This window comes from Lolium rigidum, chromosome 3 (assembly GCF_022539505.1).
Source record: "Lolium rigidum isolate FL_2022 chromosome 3, APGP_CSIRO_Lrig_0.1, whole genome shotgun sequence".
In the NCBI taxonomy this organism is placed as follows: domain Eukaryota; kingdom Viridiplantae; phylum Streptophyta; class Magnoliopsida; order Poales; family Poaceae; genus Lolium; species Lolium rigidum.
In genome coordinates, this window is record NC_061510.1 from 220,322,395 (window position 1) to 220,332,203 (window position 9,809).

At 45.9% G+C, this 9,809-nt stretch overlaps 1 pseudogene; it reads right to left on the reverse strand.

The window, feature by feature from the left end:
• Positions 1-4,190: 4,190 nt before the first annotated feature.
• Positions 4,191-5,281, reverse strand: LOC124696089 (annotated as a pseudogene).
• Between the last annotated feature and the right edge of the window lie 4,528 nt (positions 5,282-9,809).

Below are 9,809 nucleotides of genomic sequence, written 5' to 3' on the forward strand. Positions count from 1 at the left end.
ATGCAGCAAAAAAACACCTCCCGGCAGCAAAAAATAATCCGTTTTTGCTACATTGTAGCAAAAAACGGTTCAACCACGAAATCAAATAAAAAGGCTGAGCTCGCCGGAGACTCGCCGGAGACCTCGTCGGAGAGCTCGTAGCAAAAACATTAGGCTATTGTAGCAAAAATAGATATCGGTCGGAGACATCGACGGGAAAGTCGCTGGAGACATCGCCGCAGACCCCGTATCAAACATATTGTACAATTGTAGCAAAACCACAGAAAAGTTGTAGCAAAAAAAAAGACAGCAACACTTGACACCTAATATAGCAAAAAAGATCTCTGTTGGCAGCAAAACCCGGCTTCCACCGGTAGCAACGTCGGAGGCCTAAGGTAGGTAGCAAAGCAGGCCTCCTCATTGCTCTGCCTCCTCCATCGGTGCACACAGGCGTCGCTCCACCATCTGCCACGGCCGACGCCGGGGAACCCGGCACGGTGTCATCGATGCTGCTGCTTGCAGCAATGGCCATCACACATGGTAGCAGCACTGATGTACCTTTGTAGCAGCGTCGATATGTGTCGGTAGCAACACCGGCAACCGCTGCCAGCAGCCCAGCACCACCGCCAGCGTCATGTAGCAAGGTCGCTGCCCCTTGTAGAAAGGTTGGTTTCTCTTTGTAGCATGGTTGGCTAGCCATCGCAGATAAGAGGCATCGGCGAGCTGGCTGCAAGGAAAAGGAGGCGCAGGGGCAGGGGCGACGCAGGGCCCTTGCACGCGAGACGGAGAAGTACGGGGACGGGCGAAGGCGGGGCCCACGTGCCGGAGTTAGCCTTGCGCGCGACGCTGACGGGCGAGGCCTGTGGCGCTCGGGACGCAGCGGCGGCGCGGCTCGGAAGCGCGGGGACTAGAGGAAGGAGCACGCGGCCGGAGCGGAATCGGGGCAGCGCCGAATGGAGATGCAGGACGACGTGCGGCGGGGAAACAACACCGTCCATAGCGGCGGTCTGGAGGAGGCGGGGCTCGAGGGAGCTGCGAGGACGTGCGGCGCGACGGCGACGCGGTCAGAGAGGAGATCGAGCGCATCGAGGAAGGAGATGAGCGCCTCGCGCGGGCTCTGATTGGGGAAAAGAACGAAGGGAGAGAGAGGGTCATTTTGCTGATCTCACAGCGAGCCACATCACCTCATTAACAATCTTGACCTTCCCCTCATTGTTCTCAGCCGTAGGCAACGTTTTTTATGCCCAGCCTTATACGGCACGAGCGAAATGACAAAAGCTTGGTCGTCATACCCACGGGAGGACCGAACAACCGTACCTTTGTGGCCTGACCCACGTCTATCGAGAAGATGGGCTGACCGAACGCACCAGCCCATCACCCGTTCGACCACCACGAGTCCACGACTCTGTTCGTCTTCCTCGCCAGGTCGCCCGTAGATCTCTCCCCCACCACGACTCCGCTCGGTTCCTCTTCGTTCATGGCCACCGGCCACCGCTCGCAACGGAACGGGTATGCTCTGCCAATCCCCGCATTCAACGCAATAAATCCATCCTGGAAGACTCCATCCCAGCCCGTTACTACTGATCGTCTTCCAAGCAGCGAAGGGACGAACCACCTCTTCTTCTCCAGCATTTAACTAGCAATGAAAACGAGCGGCCGCCTCCCGCCCCCTTTTTATTCTCATCAACCCACCTCATGTGTGCCCCGTCGCCGTCCTCCCGCCTTACCTCGCGTCTCCCTGCCTTCATAAGTTGAACATACGGATCTTCCAGCAGCCTGCCCTCCATCTTCTGCATCTCAAGAATTCAAGCCCCTAATCCTGGAAGAAGTTGCCTCTCCGATTGAGCCTCTTCTTGCAATGCCCTTTCGCCGTTAAGCCAATCTGTCCTACATAATCAACTGATCTGCAACTCTCTTGAAGCGGCCCACTTCCCCAATCTCTACAAGCAAAAGGTAATGTAAACTAATAGTAAGTGCATTCCTGACTTGCTCTATAATAAAATTTCTTCATTTTATTTGTTGCATTTCCCTAACTTCTGACGGATTTTACTCCAGTATTCTTTGTTGAAAACCAGTTTTGGTGAATTACCTTCGTTCCTATCCTATGTTGAGGATTTTGTTCTTTAGAACAAAACCACCCCAAATCATCTGTCAGACTGTACACTGACTGCATTACTCTGTTATTTTCATGTCGTGTATATGTTCTTGATGGGATAATTATCTTCTTGGTTTGTCATCTTACACGGTCAGTACTTCATTTTAGTTGTTTGCATGCTATGAGATCTACAAGACCTCAATACTTTTAGAATTTTATTTGCTACCTCAGAGGCAAAAATGGTGAGAAGAAAAGACATGATATAGAGATTGGTGCGGTCATCTTTGTTTCGGACTCTGTACTCTTCGACATATATCAATAACGAAATATGTTTCTTCTACAGATTTTTGCCAAATCATTTTGCCAGGACTTGCACTGGGCACTAGACTTGCATGCGGATTAACATTTTAATTTTGCACACTTTGGCAAGACTGGATCTCTTAAGGCAAATCTCTCCAACTCACTTGCTGATACATTCTACTCTGTAACGTAAGTTGATGCATTTTACATGGCTAAATTTTCAACTCAATTCTGCTGTTAGGTGATAACTTTTTCTTTTGAATATGCAGGTTAGCACACCACATCGTATGGTAGTAGCTACATGGTTGATGAATAGGCAGAACATGGTGGCAAGATAAACTACTCCCAGGATGTAAATGTGCATCTTACTTTTGTTTATCAATAGTTTGGTCAATTGTTATGGCGATGGTTCTGATTAATGTTGAAAGTGTATGATAAAATGGTCTTGGTACTGCGTGCATTTGGCTGACTGTACTGGACCTGTAGAGGATAATTGTAAATCTTTTTTTTTTGAACAACAGATAATGGTAAATCAAATTGCTAGGTTGTTGGACTGTTTAAAGTGAGTTGATATTTTCTTTATTCATGTTGGATAGTGCCTCAGTTAAGCAACTTCAGGGTGAAGTAAACCGAACTATTATTTCACTGCAGATGGGGTACGTAGCTGTTTAAAACATTTCTTTTTTCTTGGTACTACTATTAGTTGCATCTCATGTCCACTGACGATATGGTTCTCATTCTCTTTTTCGTTATACACTAACAGTTGGTAAACTGCATTGTTGATGGATTAGTGTTCTACAGCAACAAACAAAATGGACTGCCACGAACTTAGCATGAGATGATTCTCAGAAAATTGGGAAGGATTTATTCATTCACTACTGATGACTCCATGAACTTCGTTTCCTCAATAACTTATGGAGAAAATACTAGGTGAGGTAGATAATACAGAATTAGTTGCTGGTATTGCAACTGCGTTATTTTCGTCACCTCTAATCGCTCCGTTTTGTTCATCTCTGGAACCAGGTTTCACTCTGCATACCTGTAAGAATAGTGTCAGTAACATTATGAACTGTATGATAAGCAGTTCATCTGATATATATTGCTTTGTTTTTCAGTCTTCTCACTACCTGCTCTACGTTTTTTTTATATATTATTCATCAACGATGCATATCATATATAACCATTCACATGAAGTTGATAGATTTTTTTAGCTATGTAAAGCTATTTAGTTAATTATTTCTACACCAATAGACGGAGAACATGCCATTTAATTCGATGATTACTCTTTGATGCCCTTTGTTCCAGAGTTTTTAGACAGTTCCGCCGCAACGCGCGGGGCATTATCTAGTTTAATAGTTAAGATTAGCATTGCTAAGCTTCGACTATATTGGCGATAATTATACAGGCACAAGGACTTGTACATACATGAATCGGATCCGGTTTCATTATGGACACATAATCTCCTACTTCTATACAAATCTAGAGACTCACATAGATGTTAGATGACGAGTTTTTTGGACATCTGGTCGGATGTATTGATGAGAGATGTTTGGAGATGTTTGACACCTTCCTCCTGTTTGATCGGAGATTTTTTGGACATCTGATCGGAGATGTCAAATTTGAAATAATTATAGTGTCCTATCTCATAAAAAGGAGACTGGGCTCAAACACATGCTGGAAAATAAGAAACATTTTCCTTTTAGAAATTATGTAGCCATAAATCTTAAGAGACAATTAAAATAGTTGCTGAGAGTACAAATATCTGAATCATTTAAAGAAAAGAAATCCCTAGATTTTGCCTTCCAACTGAAAATGTTTACGGAGCAAGCTTGGTGAGCAGCTCCTCTATAACAGAGGGGCAACTGCTTCTAAGGTGCTGATAGCCTTCGGATGCCATGACTGCCTTTAAATTGCCTGGAGAAGTGAGGAACCGGAAGCATGCCCTCTTGAGCTCGGTGCAACCATGCTGCTCGGCCAGGGTCAACGTAGTCGCGACCGTTCTGTGGCAGATGTGGTTACACAGCTTCTCTTCGCAGGTCAGCTTTAGCCTCTCAATGTTATATCTGTCCGCCGCTACAAGAAGATGCTGACACATTGTTGTGGTGATATCCTCATCCATCTTTGGCAGGGAGTCGGTGTAGATGAAGTGGAGAAGGGCCTTGAACACGTTGGCCTCCATGTCGTCGATCCGGACACGGGATGCAATGCTCTCCTTCATCGGACCAAGGAGCTCTGCCTCGAAGACCGATGACCGAGCGGCGAGTATGCACCTGTGTGCAGGGAATGTGTCATCAGCAACCTGAAAAGTAACATCGGCCGCCTTGCCTGCCAAAAGTAGTTGGCCAAGATGCTGGTGCATGTTGGACGGTGGCACCACCACCAAAGACTGTGGCATAGGCTCCGTGAATGTGTCCTTCATCACCGCGACATCGCACCTGATGCTGAAAGCATCATCTCTTAAGCTAGGGTTTTTTCCAAGACTTTCCTTTCGATGAATTTAGCGAAGCCCCATTCAGTTCCAGTGTTGGCGAAGAGGCGGATCTCGCCGCTGCGTAAGCTGTACGACGGTACTGGTTGGCCATCTTGGTCAAGCAAACTAAATTTGTATCCTGCTCTTACTTCATCGGCATTGCTGTGGTCGAGACGCAGATACATCGATATCCAATCGGTGTCATATTCCCCTATACCGTCGGGGTAGTACCGCATACACCAGCGGTGGCCTCCGATGTCAAACGTCTCGGAGCAGATGTATTTGCCGTTGCCGAGCCCCTTGGTGCGGGAGTAGCCGGCGATCTTGACGACGTGCGACCCGCAGACGGCCGGAGGTGCGACGATGGCCGATTCAGTCGGCGAAGACGCGCCGCCGCTGAAGACGTTGTCGACGGAAGACGACATGATTAGCCCCATATTTGCCGTGTGGAAGTGGAGCTCGAATCGACGGGTGCGATGGGTTGAACTGTGAACTACCGGAGGAAAACAGTGTATATTGGTTAATTTGCATACCTCCCCTTTATAACATGAGTCGGATTATTTCTCATGGACTCCTAAGTTCGTACATCTTTTAGATGTGGACTCCTAATAATTATGCCTGAATTCTTTCGGGTGGTCGCGTGCCAAACCGAAGTTCTGGATGGACGCACTACACGACAGCTGTTAAACCGTGCGTCCAGTTAAAGAAATGGTAGGCTAGCTGATAATATGTTTCTTTTTTGAAAAAATTGTAACTTCTAAATCGTGCGGCAAAATTACAATCCATTTTTACTTCTAGAATCTCCATGACGAGAGCTTCGAAACTAGACCACGTTTTCATATGTTTCGATGAAATTTTTTAACAAGTAACTTTGATGCGCGATAGAGCAACTTTGTTATGCAGCAAAACAATTTTGGTGTGTGGAAAAGCAACTTTCATGTGCAACGAAAACAATTGATTCACAAGATGGTAGGCTTCGCAACAGCTGCAGCAACAGAAAAAAATGATACTAGCAACTCTAGGTCGTTGGCCGCACCCATGATGTAGTTCACAAGGTTTAGCCCTGGTCGGTCGTAGCAACAATGTTGCCGATCAAGCCATCCAGTGGCGAGCGCAGTTGTAAGTATCACCGCCCCACATTTGGTGACTCTAGCATAGCTAGCATTGCTTTCCGAAACACCCCACGTCGGTCGAGTCAGTCGTTCCCCCGCTCATGCCGGCCGAGTCATCCTCACAACTTTGTTGCAATAGTTGCTTTTCGTCGTTGCTATGTTGCCTATCATGCTTTTCGGTAGTGTAGGCAACTTTGCAACAACGAGTAGGCAAGTTCGTTGAAACAGTAGACAACTTCACTGCAAATGATAGGCAAATTTGCTACCACGGTAGGAAACTTCATTGCGACGTCGGCAACTTCGCTGCAACGGCAGGCAACTTCGCTGCAACGGTAGGCAACTTGCTGCAAAGATAGTGGCGAAGGATAATTTTCGTTGCACTCCAAAAGTTGTTTTGCCGCACACCAAAGTTGCTTTGCTGCACAACAAAGTTGCTCTATCACGCATTAAAGTTGCTTGTTAAAAAAATCCGTCGAAACATATGCAAATGTGGTCTAGTTTCGAAGCTCTCGTCGTGGGGATTCTAGAAGTGAAAATGGATTATAATTTGGCCGCACAGTTTAAAAGTTACAGTTTTTTATAAAACAACACATGATATCAGCTAGCCTGCCATTTCTTTGACAGCTGGACACGTCTTTCCGTTTGTGTGAGGTGTAGACAGAAACTTTCCTAATGATTAGGGTGTGCCATATCCTTCCACCGACATGCACTTTCCATTTTGGAGTGACCGCTCAGATTGACCAACGGGCACGCGACCGCCCGCTAGATGCGTCCATAATTATGTACTACTTCCATCGGCGTTAGAGCATCTCTAACTGATCTGGTAAATATTGTCCCGTAAAATTGCGTATAAAGACGCTGAAAAACATGTAGAAAAATATGTATAACGGACCTCATGGGCTTCCACGGTTTCCATTTGCGGGGTCTTTTTGGCGGGAACCCAAATGCGAAACTGTAAATCAAGATTTTTCTTAGCAAATATTACAATAGCTAGAAAATACATGCAATGGTCTATAGCTTTTGTATCCAATTGTTGCAATCGAGAAGAAACAAAATATGGGTAATGTTCAATGCAAGTGGCCCAAAAAGTTACACCATCACCACATCAAGCCGAAGAAGAGGGCATCAAGCAACACTGTCGTCACCGAGCTCACTGAAAGCACGACCAACACTACCACCATCACCGGAAGAAATATCACCACTAGCCAACACCCACCACCTCCAAGGGTCGCTTGCTTTATTCTCTCCAAGATGTCCCTCCTAGCCATCCCCACCAAACTCTCTTGTCATTGCTTGTTGGAGATATGCCCAAGAGGCAATAATAAAGTGATTATTATATATCTTTGTGTTTATGATAAATGTTTATATATCATTCTATAATTGTATTAACCGAAACATTGATACATGTGTGTTATGTAAACAACAAGGAGTCCCTAGTAAGCCTCTTGTATAACTAAGCTTGTTGATTAATAGATGATCATAGTTTCATGATCATGAACATTGGATGTTGTTAATAACAAGGTTATGTCATTATGTGAATGATGTAATGGACACACCCAATTAAGCGTAGCATAAGATCACGTCATTAAGTTATTTGCTATAAGCTTTCGATACATAGTTACCTAGTCTTTCTACCATGAGATCATGTAAATCACTTATACCGGAAGGGTACTTTGATTACATCAAACGCCACTGCGTAAATGGGTGGTTATAAAGGTGGGATTAAGTATCCGGAAAGTATGAGTTGAGGCATATGGATCAACAGTGGGATTTGTCCATCCCGATGACGGATAGATATACTCTGGGCCCTCTCGGTGGAATGTCGTCTAATTAGCTTGCAAGCATATGAATGGTTCATAAGAAACCACATACCACGGTACGAGTAAAGAGTACTTGTCAGGAGACAAGGTTGAACAAGGTATAGAGATACCGATGATCAAACCTCGGACAAGTAAAATATCGCGTGACAAAGGGAATCGGTATCGTATGTGAATGGTTCATTCGATCACTAAGTCATCGTTGAATATGTGGGAGCCATTATGGATCTCCAGATCCCGCTATTGGTTATTGGTTGGAGAGAGGTATCAACCATGTCTGCATAGTTCGTGAACCGTAGGGTGACACACTTAAGGTTTGATGTCGTTTAAGTAGATATGGAATATGGAATGGAGTTCGAAGTTTTGTTCGGAGTCTCGGATGGGATCCAGGACATCACGGGGAGTTCCGGAATGGTCCGGAGGATAAGATTCATATATAGGAAGTCATTTTATAAGTTTTAAAATGATCCGGTGCATTTATGGAAGGTTCTAGAAGGTTCTAGAAAAGTTCGGAAGAAATCACTATGGAAGGCGGAGTCCCGAAGGGACTCCACCTAGCATGGCCGGCCAACCCTAAGGGGTGGAGTCCCAGGTGGACTCCACCAAGGTGGCCGGCCACCCCCCTCCAAGGAAAGGTGGGAGTCCCACCTTGAGTGGGAATCCCACCTTGGGTAGGTTTCCCTACACATGGAAGGTTTTGGGTTGGTGTCTTATTCGAAGACTTGTAGACCAACTCTTCGGGGTTCCACCTATATAATGAGGAGCAAGGGGAGGGGGCCGGCCACACCAAGCCCTAGTTGGCCGCACCCCTATAGTGGCCGGCGCCCCCCTCTCCCAAACCCTAGCCGCCCCTCCTCCACCACCTCTCCCGCACACGCTTAGCGAAGCTCCACCGGAGATCTCCATCGACACTGCCACCACGCCGTCGTGCTGCCGGGATTCCAAGGAGGATCTACTACTTCCGCTGCCCGCTGGAACGAGGAGAAGGATGTCGTCTTCATCAACACCGAACGTGTGACCGAGTATGGAGGTGCTGCCCGATTGTGGCACCGTCAAGATCTTCTACGCGCTTTTGAAAGCGGCAAGTGATCATCTTCTGCAACAACGAGATCTAATCTCGTAGGCTTTGGAAATCTTCAAGGGTTAGTCTCGTTCATCCCCTCGTTGCTACCGTCTTCTAGATTGCATCTTGGCTTGGATTGCGTTCTCGCGGTAGGAAATATTTTGTTTTCTATGCTACGAACCCCATCAGTGGTATCAGAGCCGTGTCTATGCATAGATTGGTTGCACGAGTAGAACACAATTGTTTTTGTGGGCGTTGATGCTTTGTTGTCTTTAGTTTGAGTACTTTGCATCTTTGTGGCATAGTGGGATGAAGCGGCTCGGGCTAACTTTACATGACCGCATACATGAGATTTGCTCCACGCTCGACATGCAACTTGTATTGCATAAGTGGCTTTGCGGGTGTCTCGTCTCTCCTACTATAGTGAAGATTCAATTTACTCTTCTATTGACAACACTAGTATCACCGTTGTGGTTCATGTTCGTAGGTAGATTGGATCTTACTCGAAAACCCTAAACCACGTAAAATATGCAAACCAAATTAGAGACGTCTAACTTGTTTTTGCAGGGTTTGGTGATGTGATATGGCCATAATGTGATGATGAATATGTATGAGATGATCATTATTGTATTGTGGCAACCGGCATGAGCCTTATGGTTGTCTTTAAATTTCATGTTGAGTAGTATTTCAAAGTAGTTGTAATAGTTGCTACATGAGGTGAACAACCATGAAGACGGTGCCATGAACCTTGACGCTACGCCGACGATGATGGAGATCATGCCCGTTGATGATGGAGACCATGTCCGTGCTTTGGAGATGAAGATCAAAGGCGCAAAGACAAAGGGGCCATATCATACCACATATGAATTGCATGTGATGTTAATCCTTTTATGCATCTTATTTTGCTTAGATCGCGACGGTAGCATTATAAGATGATCCCTCTCACTAAAATATCAAGATAATAAAGTGTTCA